This window comes from Saccopteryx bilineata, chromosome 4 (assembly GCF_036850765.1).
Source record: "Saccopteryx bilineata isolate mSacBil1 chromosome 4, mSacBil1_pri_phased_curated, whole genome shotgun sequence".
NCBI classification, from domain to species: Eukaryota; Metazoa; Chordata; class Mammalia; order Chiroptera; family Emballonuridae; genus Saccopteryx; species Saccopteryx bilineata.
Window position 1 is genome coordinate 33445375 of NC_089493.1, and position 12424 is coordinate 33457798.

The window sequence follows — 12424 nt, forward strand, 5'->3', positions numbered from 1 at the left end:
TAGATAAAAGTGAAATGGTTACCAGAAGAAGGGGGTGGGGGAGGAGAATAAAGAAAGATAAATATACTGTGATGGAAAATGATTTGACTTTGGGTGATGGGCATACAACACAGTCAACAATTCAAATGCGATAGAAATGTTTACCTGGAACCTATATACTCGTATTGACCAATGTAACCCCATCAAATTTAATTTCTAAATTAAAAAAAAAAAATCTAAGGAAAAAAAAAAGGTTGGAGGATTCATTTATACATTCACCATTTGGAGTTCTATACCTTTTCCTCATTAAGACATTTATAGGATCTTGAAAATATCTAAGAGGCTTTAATAATTGGTTTAACATTTGCTATGAATGGCCTTTCAGAACAATTTGGGACTAGTCCCCTTAAAAACTATTTAATCTTTATTCTTAAAAGTAAATATTTAGAGGTGAAGGGTACTGGTGTATACAATTTACTATCAAGTGGTTCAGCAAAAAGGTGTTTGTGTGTGCATGTATGCCTAGAAAGAGATAGGCAAATGTAACAAAATTCAACGATTGTTGAATCTAAGTGATTCACATTTTGAAATGTATGTTCTGAAATTTTAGTTGGTAGAGAGGTATTTAAAGACTATAAAATTTGAAATCAAGAGGACATAGATGGAAAAAATAGGAAATTAATCATATGCATACTCCAAACCAACTAGAAGTAGTTAACAAATATTAGTTTGAAAATGTTAAAATATTCCCTTTAACATATGTTACATTGGCTGTGGTATGCAAAATTTAAGAACCAAAACACCAGCCCTTTTGTGAAAATGACACCAATGAATGTTTCACAATAGGAAGAGGGAAGAGAGGCAGGAAGGAGAAGAGAAGCAAATCTCAGGTAGAGATGAAAAAAGTCTGAGCTAAGGCTGAGACATACCATAATATGCAGGCATTGTCTCAGATACGTCATGAAGCAGAAAGAAAGAAGGGATGATCCACGAGTCTAAATCACTTAGGCTAGTGCTTTTCAAACTTGAGAAAGCGTTAGAATTACCCAGCCACCTTGATAACCAGCATCTCAGGTTCAGGAGGTCTGGCATGTGGCCTGAACGTTTATGTTTACAGCAAGTCCCTAGGTGATGCTGATGCTGCACTATGCTCTTGAGAACCATTGTTTTGGAATTTAGACTAAAGCTAAACTTCATTTATCAAGGATCCACATTAAAAAACAAAAGCTCACGCCTGACCAGGCAGTGGCACAGTGGATAGAGTGTCAAATTGGGACACAGAGGACCCAGGTTTGAAACCCTGAGGCTGCCTGCTTGAGTGAGGGCTTATTCTGGCTTGAGTGTGGGCTCACCAGCTTGATTGAGCACAGGGTCGCTGGCTTGAGCATGGGATCATAGACATGACCCCATGGTCGCTGGCTTGAGCCCAAAGGTCGCTGGCTTGAGCCCAAGGTCACTGGCTTGAGTAAGGGGTCACTTGCTCTGCTGGAGCCACCCGGTCAAGGCACATGTGAGAAAGCAATCAATGAACAACTGAGGAGCCGCAACAAAGAACTGATGCTTCTCATCTCTCTCCCTGCCTGTCTGACCCTATCTGTCCCTCTCTCTGACTCTCTCTCTCTCTCTGTCAAAAAAAAAAAAGTTCACAAGTGAAAAACTATGTGCTGATTTATAGTTTCTAAAATGGTGAGTTAGAATGCAAGGATAAATAGTTGTCACCACCAATAATAATTTGCCAGATCACGAGTGGATCAGTGAAAGGAGGTCTCCAAACTTCTTTGATTTCATACTCTGACAAACCAAACCAAACAAACGAACAAAAATTTAGTATGGTCCTCCAATAATATATGCATGCATGTTTATTATATACATACCACTGTATTTCCCCATGTATAAGATGCACCTTTTCCCAAAAAATTTGGGGTCTAAAAACTGGGTGCATCTTACACGGTGGTTGTAGATTTTTTTACTTGCATTTCCCGCTTTTTCGCGCTTGTTTTCGTACTCATTGTTGAAGACAGTGATTTGTCATCATACACAGATGAGGACAAGCTAATGGATGGGAGTTTTGACAGTGATGAGGAGTTGTATGAATTTTATGATGAATAAAACTTGAGTACAATAACTTTATATAATACTTTTTTTTTTTCAAATTTCAGGCCCCAAAATTAAGATGCGCCTTATAGATAGGAGCGTCTTATACATGGGGAAATAACAGTATTTTACTAAGACATTCTATACAGTATGAAGCATACACAAAATAGGGATTAAAAAAGAACAGGTTACAAGTGCTTAAAAATATTTTCATATCTCAGTTGTGTGCTAGTCAGTTAGACAGACTTGAGCAGAGCAAGAACCATAGGCCGGGTCACCAGGGTGGAAAGCCCCAAATGCCTAGCAACAGCAAAACCAGAAAAACAAGGACCTCGCTCCCAGGGTGACTTTTCCTCCCCCAGTTGGTCACACTGTTAAAACCCTCCCCTGGCCTTCTTCCTTGGCATGTCACTAGTCATGCAGGAGACCCCCTTGGAGGAGGAACCAAGGACCAGAGAGTGGCCTCAGGAGAGTCCCATGCATTCCTTGCACGACCACACCCTTAAGCGTTAACCCCTGGGGATAATACCATCTAGGCCTCAGTTGTGTTTGAGAACCAGGCCCAGAAAAGCAGCAATACCAGATGAAGTGTCGCCATGGCTGACATCAGGACCAGATGCCTTGACTAATAAACCCCTCCCCTAGGGCCAACTAATCAGGAAACCATGACGCTGAGGGAACAAGGAAATCTGGTCAGTATTCTACTGAGATCCTCCCCCGGAACCTCCCCTGAAGTGCCCCTCCACTGGAGAGCAGATAAAAAGCCTTCAAGACAGAAAAAGAAAAAAAAGCTCGCTACAGACAGACAGCCTTTCCCCACTCCCTTTCCCCGGCCTGTTTTCCTTGCCGCCCTCCCCGTCTCTCTCCTTTGCTCCGAGGGCCTTATTTTGCCTCTGTACCCTGTTTGCTGAGCCCATTTCTTCTACAGCTCACTACTTCTACCTCCACGACTTTCTAAATAAACTTTCCCTCATAGATGGAGCCTTGGCTCTCACTTCCCTCTGGGCCAGAACTCAAAGACGGCTGTTGCTGAACTGAGGTCGGGTCTGCCCCACCGTTGAACACCTGGTGCCATCTCACCACCAACAGCTGTACAGGTCTTTTCACTCGCATAAAAACTCACTATTGCTTTTAGTGGAGCGATGATAACAATGAGAATAAATAAACAGGATGGTTTTAAATATTGATTTAAATATTTTGTAATTCGGTAAGCTATCTCTGGAGCATGCCTGCGCCTTTCCCCTCTCCCTCCCCCTCCCCCAGGAGCAAGCTCTCTGTCTTTCTTTTGCCTGAGGTCCACGGGCCTTCTTTTGCTGTCTTCCACGATTCACTTCTTCTACTTTGGTGACTCTATAAATAACTTTTGCTTAAATAAATATTTTGTAATTCAGTGATTGAAATGTCAGGTGCTAAGTCCCACTGATTTCAGTAATTAATTGTAATGGCTGTAGAGTAAAGAATAGTTGCAAATATGCAAGGCCTGAAATTAAAATAATATATCATTTTTATACTTACTGAATCACTATTTTCATTTTTCAGTAACTTTTCATCAGTTAGTTTCCGTTGAATTTTGGCTAATAAATTCCTATATCTCCCCCCCCCCCCCCCGTCAATCAACTGTTCTTGCAAACCAATCAAAAGATATTTCATTTTTGGCCCTGGCCGGTTGGCTCTGCGGTAGAGCGTCGGCCTGGCATGCAGGGGACCCGGGTTCAATTCCTGGCCAGGGCACACAGGAGAAGCGCCCATTTGCTTCTCCACTCCCCCCCCCTTCCTCTCTGTCTCTCTCTTCCCCTCCTGCAGCCAAGGCTCCATTGGAGCAAAGATGGCCCGGGCACTGGGGATGGCTCCTTGGCCTCTGCCCCAGGTGCTAGAGTGGCTCTGGTCGCAACAGAGTGACACCCCGGAGGGGCAGAGCATCGCCCCCTGGTGGGCGTGCCGGGTGGATCCCGGTCGGGCGCATGCAGGAGTCTGTCTGACTGTCTCTCCCCGTTTCCAGTTTCAGAAAAATACAAAAAAAAAAAGATATTTCATTTTTACATTTTTTTTTCATTTTTCCGAAGCTGGAAACGGGGAGGCAGTCAGACAGACTCCCGCATGTGCCCGACCAGGATCCACCCGGCACGTCCACCAGGGGGCGATGCTCTGCCCCTCTGGGGCATTGCTCTGTTGCATGCATCCAGAGCCATTCTAGCTCCTGAGGCAGAGGCCAAGGAGCCATCCCCAGCGCCCGGGCCATCTTTGCTCCAATGGAGCCTCGGCTGTGGGAGAGGATGAGAGAGATGGAAAGGAAGGAGAGGGGGAGGGGTGGAGAAGCAGATAGGCGCTTCTCCTGTGTGCCCTGGCCGGGAATCGAACCCGGGACTCCTGCACACCAGGCCGACGCTCTACTGCTGAGCCAACCGGCCAGGGCCATCATTTTTACATTTTTAACAACTGGTCTAAAAATCTATTTGGAAGGTGTTCTTTCTTTTTTTTTTTTTTAATTGTTTGTTAATTTTGTTCATCAGAGCCACATATAAGTGATATGGTACTTGTGTTTCTCGGACTGGCTATTTCACTTAGCATAATACTCTCCAGGTTCATCCATGCTGCCACAAAAAGGTAAGATTTCCTTCTCTTTTATGTCTAAGCAGCATGCCATTGTGTAAATGTACCACAGCTTTTTAAACTCATCTACTAAGGGACATTTGGGCTGCTTTGGAAGATTTTTAATAGTATAGAAAACATTGTTGCAAGTTTTTAAGTGTGCAGACAGCAAAGTTTTCATTAGACACATATATCTCTTATAACAAATATCACATTATAAAAGAAACATTTCCAAGCAGTGACTTAAAAAAACACTCTCTCTGTATTTTAATCTCTTGTCTTTACAAAGGCAATTACTTTTCACTCATGGTTAAAATATCACCTTTACTTTGAAGAGATGGAGGAAGGGTGTTCCATTGGTTGAGTGGTTGGTTGGTTGGTTGGTTGGTTGTTTTTAATCTGCTATGAAACATGTAACGTAGCCACTGGTCATAAAAAAAAAAAGTCAGCAAATTTGACATATCTTGTCATTTTTTTTTTTTTTTTTTTTTTTTTACAGAGACAGAGAAAGAGTCAGAGAGAGGGATAGATAGGGTTAGACAGGAAAGGAGAAAGATGAGAAGCATCAATCATCGGTTTTTCATTGCGGCACCTTAGTTGTTCATTGACTGCTTTCCCATATTTGCCTTGACCATGGGGCTACAGCAGACCGAGTAAACCCCTTGCTCAAGTCAGCGACCTTGGGTCCAAGCTGGTGAACTTTGCTCAAACCAGATGAGCCTGCACTCAAGCTGGTGACCTCAAGGTCTCGAACCTGGGTCCTCCACATCCCAGTCCGATGCTCTATCCACTGCGCCACCGCCTGGTCAGGCTTGTCATTTCATTTTTTTAAAAATCCTTCACCCATCTTTAAATTCAACAACTCTTTTACCATCTTTACTGTGAGATAGCCAAAGAAGCTCTGGTCAAGCAAATCAATGCCCTGGTCTCTCCCTTCTCGCTGAAGAGCACTACAGAAATTCTACACTTTAGCAGTCAAGGTTTTATAGGATTAACAATATTGGTATCATTTTGAAGCATCCTTCACACATAAGTATAAGTTGTTATAGGATTAACAATATTGGTATCATTTTGAAGCATCCTTCACACATCTGACATCTAGATAAAAGTAGAATTTCATTATTTTTTCAGGTTTACTTAGTAGGTTAAAACATTTCCACATTAATAATTTTCAGTTTCAGATAGTTTAGCTCTTAATTCTAGCTGCCAAACCACAGAATTTCAAGTTGTGTTCGGTTCCCGGGTTCAGCTCCAATGTGGTTAGAGACAGAGAACAGGCCAAACCAGAATAGTCTAAGCTATTTGCTTCTTGGAAACTCAGAATGAATGCAACGTTTACGCACAGAAGACACCAGTAAAATACAACCAGCTTCAGAGGGTTAGAGCCTGAGTTTTAACCATGCCTGAGAAATGCAAAAAACGGAAAGAAAACAACCAGTCGTGAAGGTCACTCAAATATCAACAAGAAAGCCAACACAGCGTATTAATGGTTTAAAGAGGAAAGAGAATTATACCCAAGAAAAGAAAGTCTCATTGTACTAAAGTAAAAATAAAGCCTAGTCATTTTCATCTTCAATAGGATTAAATGGTTGAGATGAATGTGAAACCCAGACCTGTTTGGACCTAAAATTTTACCAAGTTAATTCTCCCCCCATTCAAGATGGGGGCAACAGGATGGAGCAACGTTCCAACCCAATACTTAGCAGAAGGCAATTTGAGGACTATTGGGTTCTGATCTGAGAAAAAGGCATGTGGAAATTTCATATCTTTTATGTAAAGACCACCGCCGAACTCCTAGCCCTAACCGGCATCTAACTATTTGTGTCTATTTGCGCTACCATTATGTAGAAATATAATTAGGTCTTCAGACCTACAGAATTCTTTGAAAAAATAACTAACTCTCTAAACCTTGAAACGAACAAAAAGCTAGCAATCTCGAAAAGGCCAGGTAACACTTTGCCTTATCAAAGAAGCCTTGATCTTAAATTACTTTATATCAACATGCAGAAGATTTCATTCCTTGTATTCTCTGCTCCAGTCCCTCATTTCACATTGACTGCTGCTGCTTTTGAAGTAAATGGGAATGGAGGGAGGAAGGGGAGGGAGGGGAACAAATCACAAGAAGGACACGGAAATGACAAGTTTCACAGCTAAAGAATAATTAAATAGTATCAAAGGATATAATCAGTCATTTAACAATCAGATAACATGTGCCGTAAGAAAGATTCCACAAAGCCTTTATAGGGAAAGACGTTGCATCAGTTGCTACAATCCAGTGAACTACATGCTAAACCAGCGTTTTTCAACTGCCGGTCCACGGACCACTGCTGGTCCACTGGAAACTTCGTGCTGGTCTGTGAAAGAGTTAACCACCTTGATGATGCTAAACGTTACATCAGAACAGAGGCCTAATTATCCTGCCTTCCAAACACTGGGTCAAGGAACTAGAGTCAAGGAATGTCAATTAGAAATCTCTCCCTAGTTTTCCTACTGCTGCTGCTGTATGTGGAGTAGACCTGAACCTGACCGTGGCTTGAAGGAGACGAGACCCACCTTGACCGACCTGCAGACCTATGAGCAAGAAAAATAAATGTTGCCTGACCTGTGGTAGCACAGTGGATAGAGCGTCGACCTGGAATGCTGAGATCACCGGTTCGAAACCCTGGGCTTGCCTGGTCAAGGCACATATGGGAGTTGATGCTTCCTGCTCCTCCCTCTTACTGTCTAACTCTCCTCTCTCTCTAAAAATAAATAAATAAAATCTAAGAAAAAGAAAAAAAAATACTGTTGTTGTAAGCAGTGTAAGCAACCAAAATTGACTAATAAAATACTTATGTCTTACACTTCACTGTTCATTCATTTCTATCACATGCCTGGCCCTTGCAGGCATACTACGGGCCTGGCCCTGTGATCCTGTAGGCCACGGCCAACTCTACCAGCGAGAAAGAAAAAGAACCGGAATATTCAACTGTCCTGAGGCATGATCAGGATGTCGTACCAGAACTGTCATCCTGCCTCTCTACTTTTCAGGGCACAAGGATGGTCACTTTCAAAGAAAAAACTGCCTGGCTCAAGGAAGACACCCAGTCTCCTGCAATCAGGAACAAAGTGTAGAAACAGAAATAGTGTAGGAATGTGCTACACTGTTTCTTATTACTTAGAGCAGGGATCTCAGTGTAATCAGCACTCTGAAATGTTGTAGCGATTTGGCAGCGCTCCCCGGTCGCTCTTCCAGAGGTACTTGGACTAAGACAGGCACTTACATCTCTTTGTTAACTTGAGTTTGGGCCAGTTCTCCAGTCCTGTAATCTCGGGATTACAATATGAAAATACCTTTTTTGAAGATCCCTTTAAATACAACCTTAATGTACTGCTTCTCAGCCTTTTGGCTAAGATCAAGTGTAAATACAATCTTAATTTTACCTAGTCACATTAGCGTCTTTGTCATACATTCTCCGCAGGGGCGATACTAACCGCAAGGATGATACTTGGTTTTGATTGGGAAGGGAGGCAACTTTACTCTTTTTATGTATAAAGCACAGATATACATACAGTCCATAAAGTGATATACAGTGTGTGCGTGTGGTAGCCAAATCTCATCGCAGGGGTGATTAAGGGAGAAAAACAGTCTATAAAGCTCCTTTGGGGCGATAATGGAAAGAAGCGAGAAACTCTGCTCTGATCTCTATCGTTCTCATAGGGCAAGGCCACCAGACGTGGCTGGAACTCCACATAACGTAAAGCTTCAACATTTCAACTTCAAAGGTATCTTTGCTACCAATACTCAGTTATAACAGATGCACAATGATCTTATATATTCCACAGTGAGTGCCTGCTGTTCTCAGGGAACAGGACAGAGCCCTGCAGTTCGCTGGCTGCCCGCTGACTCCTCCTCCACTGCATCTGCTTTTGGCACGAGCAGCGCTTCTCTAGTTCCACTGCTCATCTCGACACTGTAACTGAATACACACAGATTCGGTGACGTTCACATAAATCAAAACCGATGATAAACGAATTAGGGCATTTTGAAAAGAGCAGCTATACGAATGACAGCAGAATGTTCCCAGATTTATTTTTACTCCCTCGGTCGCCTTCAGGCCTAGTCTAAGCTTACTCAACCAGTTGCCTCATCCCTCATCTCCACCAGATCTAACTTCTACCTGATGTCCGGGACTCTGGGCTTGACCTCTTAACCCAGAAACAAAGATCATGCCATGTAATTAATTAGACAACTCCATTGATATCTGTATCAGTTCTCTAGTGCTATGTAACAAGTTATCACAATCCTAACAGCTTGCAACAATATCCATTTGCTATCTCATATTGTTGTAGGTTAGCAGTCCTGATGGGCCAGCCTGGGTCCTCGGCTCAGTCTCATGCGGCCAAAATCCAAGTGGCAGCTGAGCTAGGTTCCTATCTGGAGGCTGAGGCTGGAAGGGGGTAGGAGGAGAGTATCAACTCCTGAGCTCATTCAGGCTGTTGGCAAAATCCACCCCTCCGGCCCGACCAGGCGGTGGCGCAATGGATAGAGCCTCGGACTGGGATGCGGAGAACCCAGGTTTGAGATGAGGTCGCCAGCTTGAGCGCAGGCTCATCTGGTTTGAGCAAGGCTCTCCAGCTTGGACCCAAGGTCACTGGCTCGAGCAAGGGGTTACTCGGTCTGCTGAAGGCCCACGGTCAAGGCACATATGAGAAAGCAATCAATGAACAACTAAGGTGTCACAACGAAAACTAATGATTGATGCTTCTCATCTCTTGTTCCTGTCTGTCTGTCCCTGTCTATCCCTCTCTCTGACTCTCTCTCTCTGTCTCTGTAAAGAAAAAAAAAATCCACCCCTCTGCAATCGTGGGTCTGAGCGGCCTGTTTCATTTTTGGCTGTCGTTTGAAGGCTGCTCACTGCTCCTCGAGGCTACCATCCTTCCTCCTCACATGGCCCCTCCGCCTTCATGTTTTGAATCTTTCTGGCATTCCCTTCTTCTTTAGCCAGAGCACACTCACTGCTTTTAAGGGCTCATGGGCTTAGATTGGGATAATCTCCCTATCTTAAAGTCAGTGTGCCATGTAACATGCCATAACCGTGGAAGTGACATCTCATCAGTCACACGTTCCAGGGATTACAGCAGAGCATCATGGCAAGGACACTTTAGAAAGTCTGCCTACCATAAAATCTCAAGGAATAGAGAGGCAATAAATCAAACACACACATGTACATGCACACATGTATATGCATACATGCACATATAAACACACAGACACACACACACACAGAATGATCGCCAGTCTCTCAGAAGGACCCTGCAATCCCCACTTGGTATTCATGCCCTCCCACACTGTATCAGGTATGTCCGCGTGACTAACAGAAGACAGCAGATATGTCGGTCTATGACTTCAAGGCTAACTCGTAAAAGACATCGCCATTTCTAGTCTGTTCTCTTAGATCACTTATACTGGGGAAAGTCAGCAGCCATGTCACAAAGACGCTCAAGCAGACCTATAGCCAGAAACTGAGTCCTCCTGCTGACACTCAGAACCATATTCCCAGCCACGTATGTGCTCTCGAAAGCAGCCGCCCAGCTCGGGTCAAGTTTTCAATGACTGCAGCGTCAGCCAGTAGCCTGACTGAAACCTCATCAGGGACCACAACCAGAAACCCCGAGCTAAGCTGCTCCCGAATTCCGGACTCACAAAAACGGTGTGAGATAAATATTTATTGTTGTTTTTAGGCACTAAGCTTTGAAATGATTTGTAAAACAGCAACCTATAGCAAAAATAATATATAAATATATAGATGTATAGACATTAGAGATACATAACTTTAAAACATATAAGAAAAAAACCTTCTAAAGTAAAAGGATCACTGATATTCATTAATAAAAAATCTGTTAAGTCGGAAAATCATATTCCTTAAATGTACTACTTTGATGATTTGAAAAAACAAATGGTATACAAATGAAAATGCCACTGTAAGATAAATCCTCTATCCTGGAATAGCAAGAGGATTAAAAGTCCCTAAAGTTTAGGTTATTTGAAGATTTTTTTACTTTATTTTTTATTTATTTTTTTTTTTACAGGGTCAGAGAGAGAGAGAGAATCAGATAGAGGGATAGATATAGACAGACAGACAGGAACGGAGAGAGATGAGAAGCATCAATCATCAGTTTTTTGTTGCAACATCATAGTTGTTCATTGATTGTTTTCTCATATGTGCCATGACCACGGGCCTTCAGCAGACTGAGTAACCCCCCACTCGAGCCAGTGACCTTGGGTCCAAGCTGGTGAGCTTTTTGCTCAAGCCAGATGAGCCCACGCTCAAGCTGGCAACCCCGGGGTCTCGAACCTGGGTTCTTCTGCATCCCAGTCAGACGCTCTATCCACTGTGCCACCACCTGGTCAGGCAGGTTATTCGAAGATAAAGGGGAAAGTGGAAGAGAGGCAGCAGAAACCAAAACATTATAGTAAAGAAGCGCTATGTTAAGTGCTAAAAAATAAATAAATGAAAACAAATTCATTCATTCATTCACTCACTCACTCAACTAATATGTATTAAGGACCTTCTTCATGGCTGAATACTGTGGATAAAATAATAGGAAGACAAAGAAGTAAACCCTGCAACTTGGAATTTATTCTCCAATGAGGAAGACATACATTAACTAATTAAAAAACAGCACAACAGCCTGGCCTGTGGTGGCACAGTGGATAGAACTTTGACATGGAATTGCTGAGGCCACAGGTTCAAAACCCCGGGCTACCTGGTCAAGGCACATACGACAATCAATGAACAACTAAATGAAGCAACCACGAGTTGATACTTCTCACCTTCCATCCCTCTCTCTGTAAAATCAATAAATAAAATCTTAAAAAAAAAAATGTTAAAAACAGCACAACTGGCCTGACCAGGTGGTGGCGCAGTGGATAGAGCATCGGACTGGGATGCAGAAGGACCCAGGTTCGAGACCCTGAGGTCGCCAGCTTGAGCGCGGGCTCATCTGGCTTGAGCAAAGAGCTCACCAGCTTAGACCCAAGGTCGCTGGCTCCAGCAGGGGGTTACTCGGTCTGCTGAAGGCCTGCGGTCAAGGCACATGTGAGAAAGCAATCAATGAACAACTAAGAAGTCACAACGCGCAACGAGAAACTGATGATTGATGCTTCTCATCTCTCTCCGTTCCTGTCTGTCTGTCCCTGTCTATCTCTGCCTCTGTAAAAAACAAACAAACAAACAAAAAAACCCAGCACAACTGTAATGGTGACAAGTGCTATGTAGAAGAACACAGTACAGCATTCAGTCCTCCGGGAGTGTATGACCATTCTGAATGTGTTCATTTAACATAATAGAAGAAGCTCAAAATATATAAAGTGAAAAATAATAGAATTAGAAGTGAACTTGTCAACTCAACAAAATAATAGACTATTTTAACAGCCTCATCTGATAGATTGAATGTCACCAAAATTATAAAATTCAAAAGCTCTAAGAAAATGAAGAGACAAGTCACAGATTGGAAGAAAATAACTGTAAATCATACATCTGATAAAGGACTTTACAAATCCAGAATATATAAAGAACTTTTACAACTTAAAACAACACAACAACCAATTAAAAAATAAGCAAAAGAAACCCTGGCCGGTTGGCTCAATGGTAGAACGTCGGCCTGGCATGTGGATGTCCTGGGTTCGATTCCCAGTCAGGGCACACAGGAGAGGTGACCATCTGCTTCTCCACCCCTCCCCTCCTCTTTCTCTCTCACTCTCTCTTCCCCTCCTGCA

The 12424-nt window shown here is 42.9% G+C and overlaps 1 protein-coding gene across 4 annotated transcripts in view; it reads right to left on the reverse strand.

The window, feature by feature from the left end:
• RAD51B (RAD51 paralog B) overlaps positions 1-12424 on the reverse strand; it is a 586701-nt gene that overhangs the window by 556163 nt on the left and 18114 nt on the right. The window lies entirely within an intron of this gene.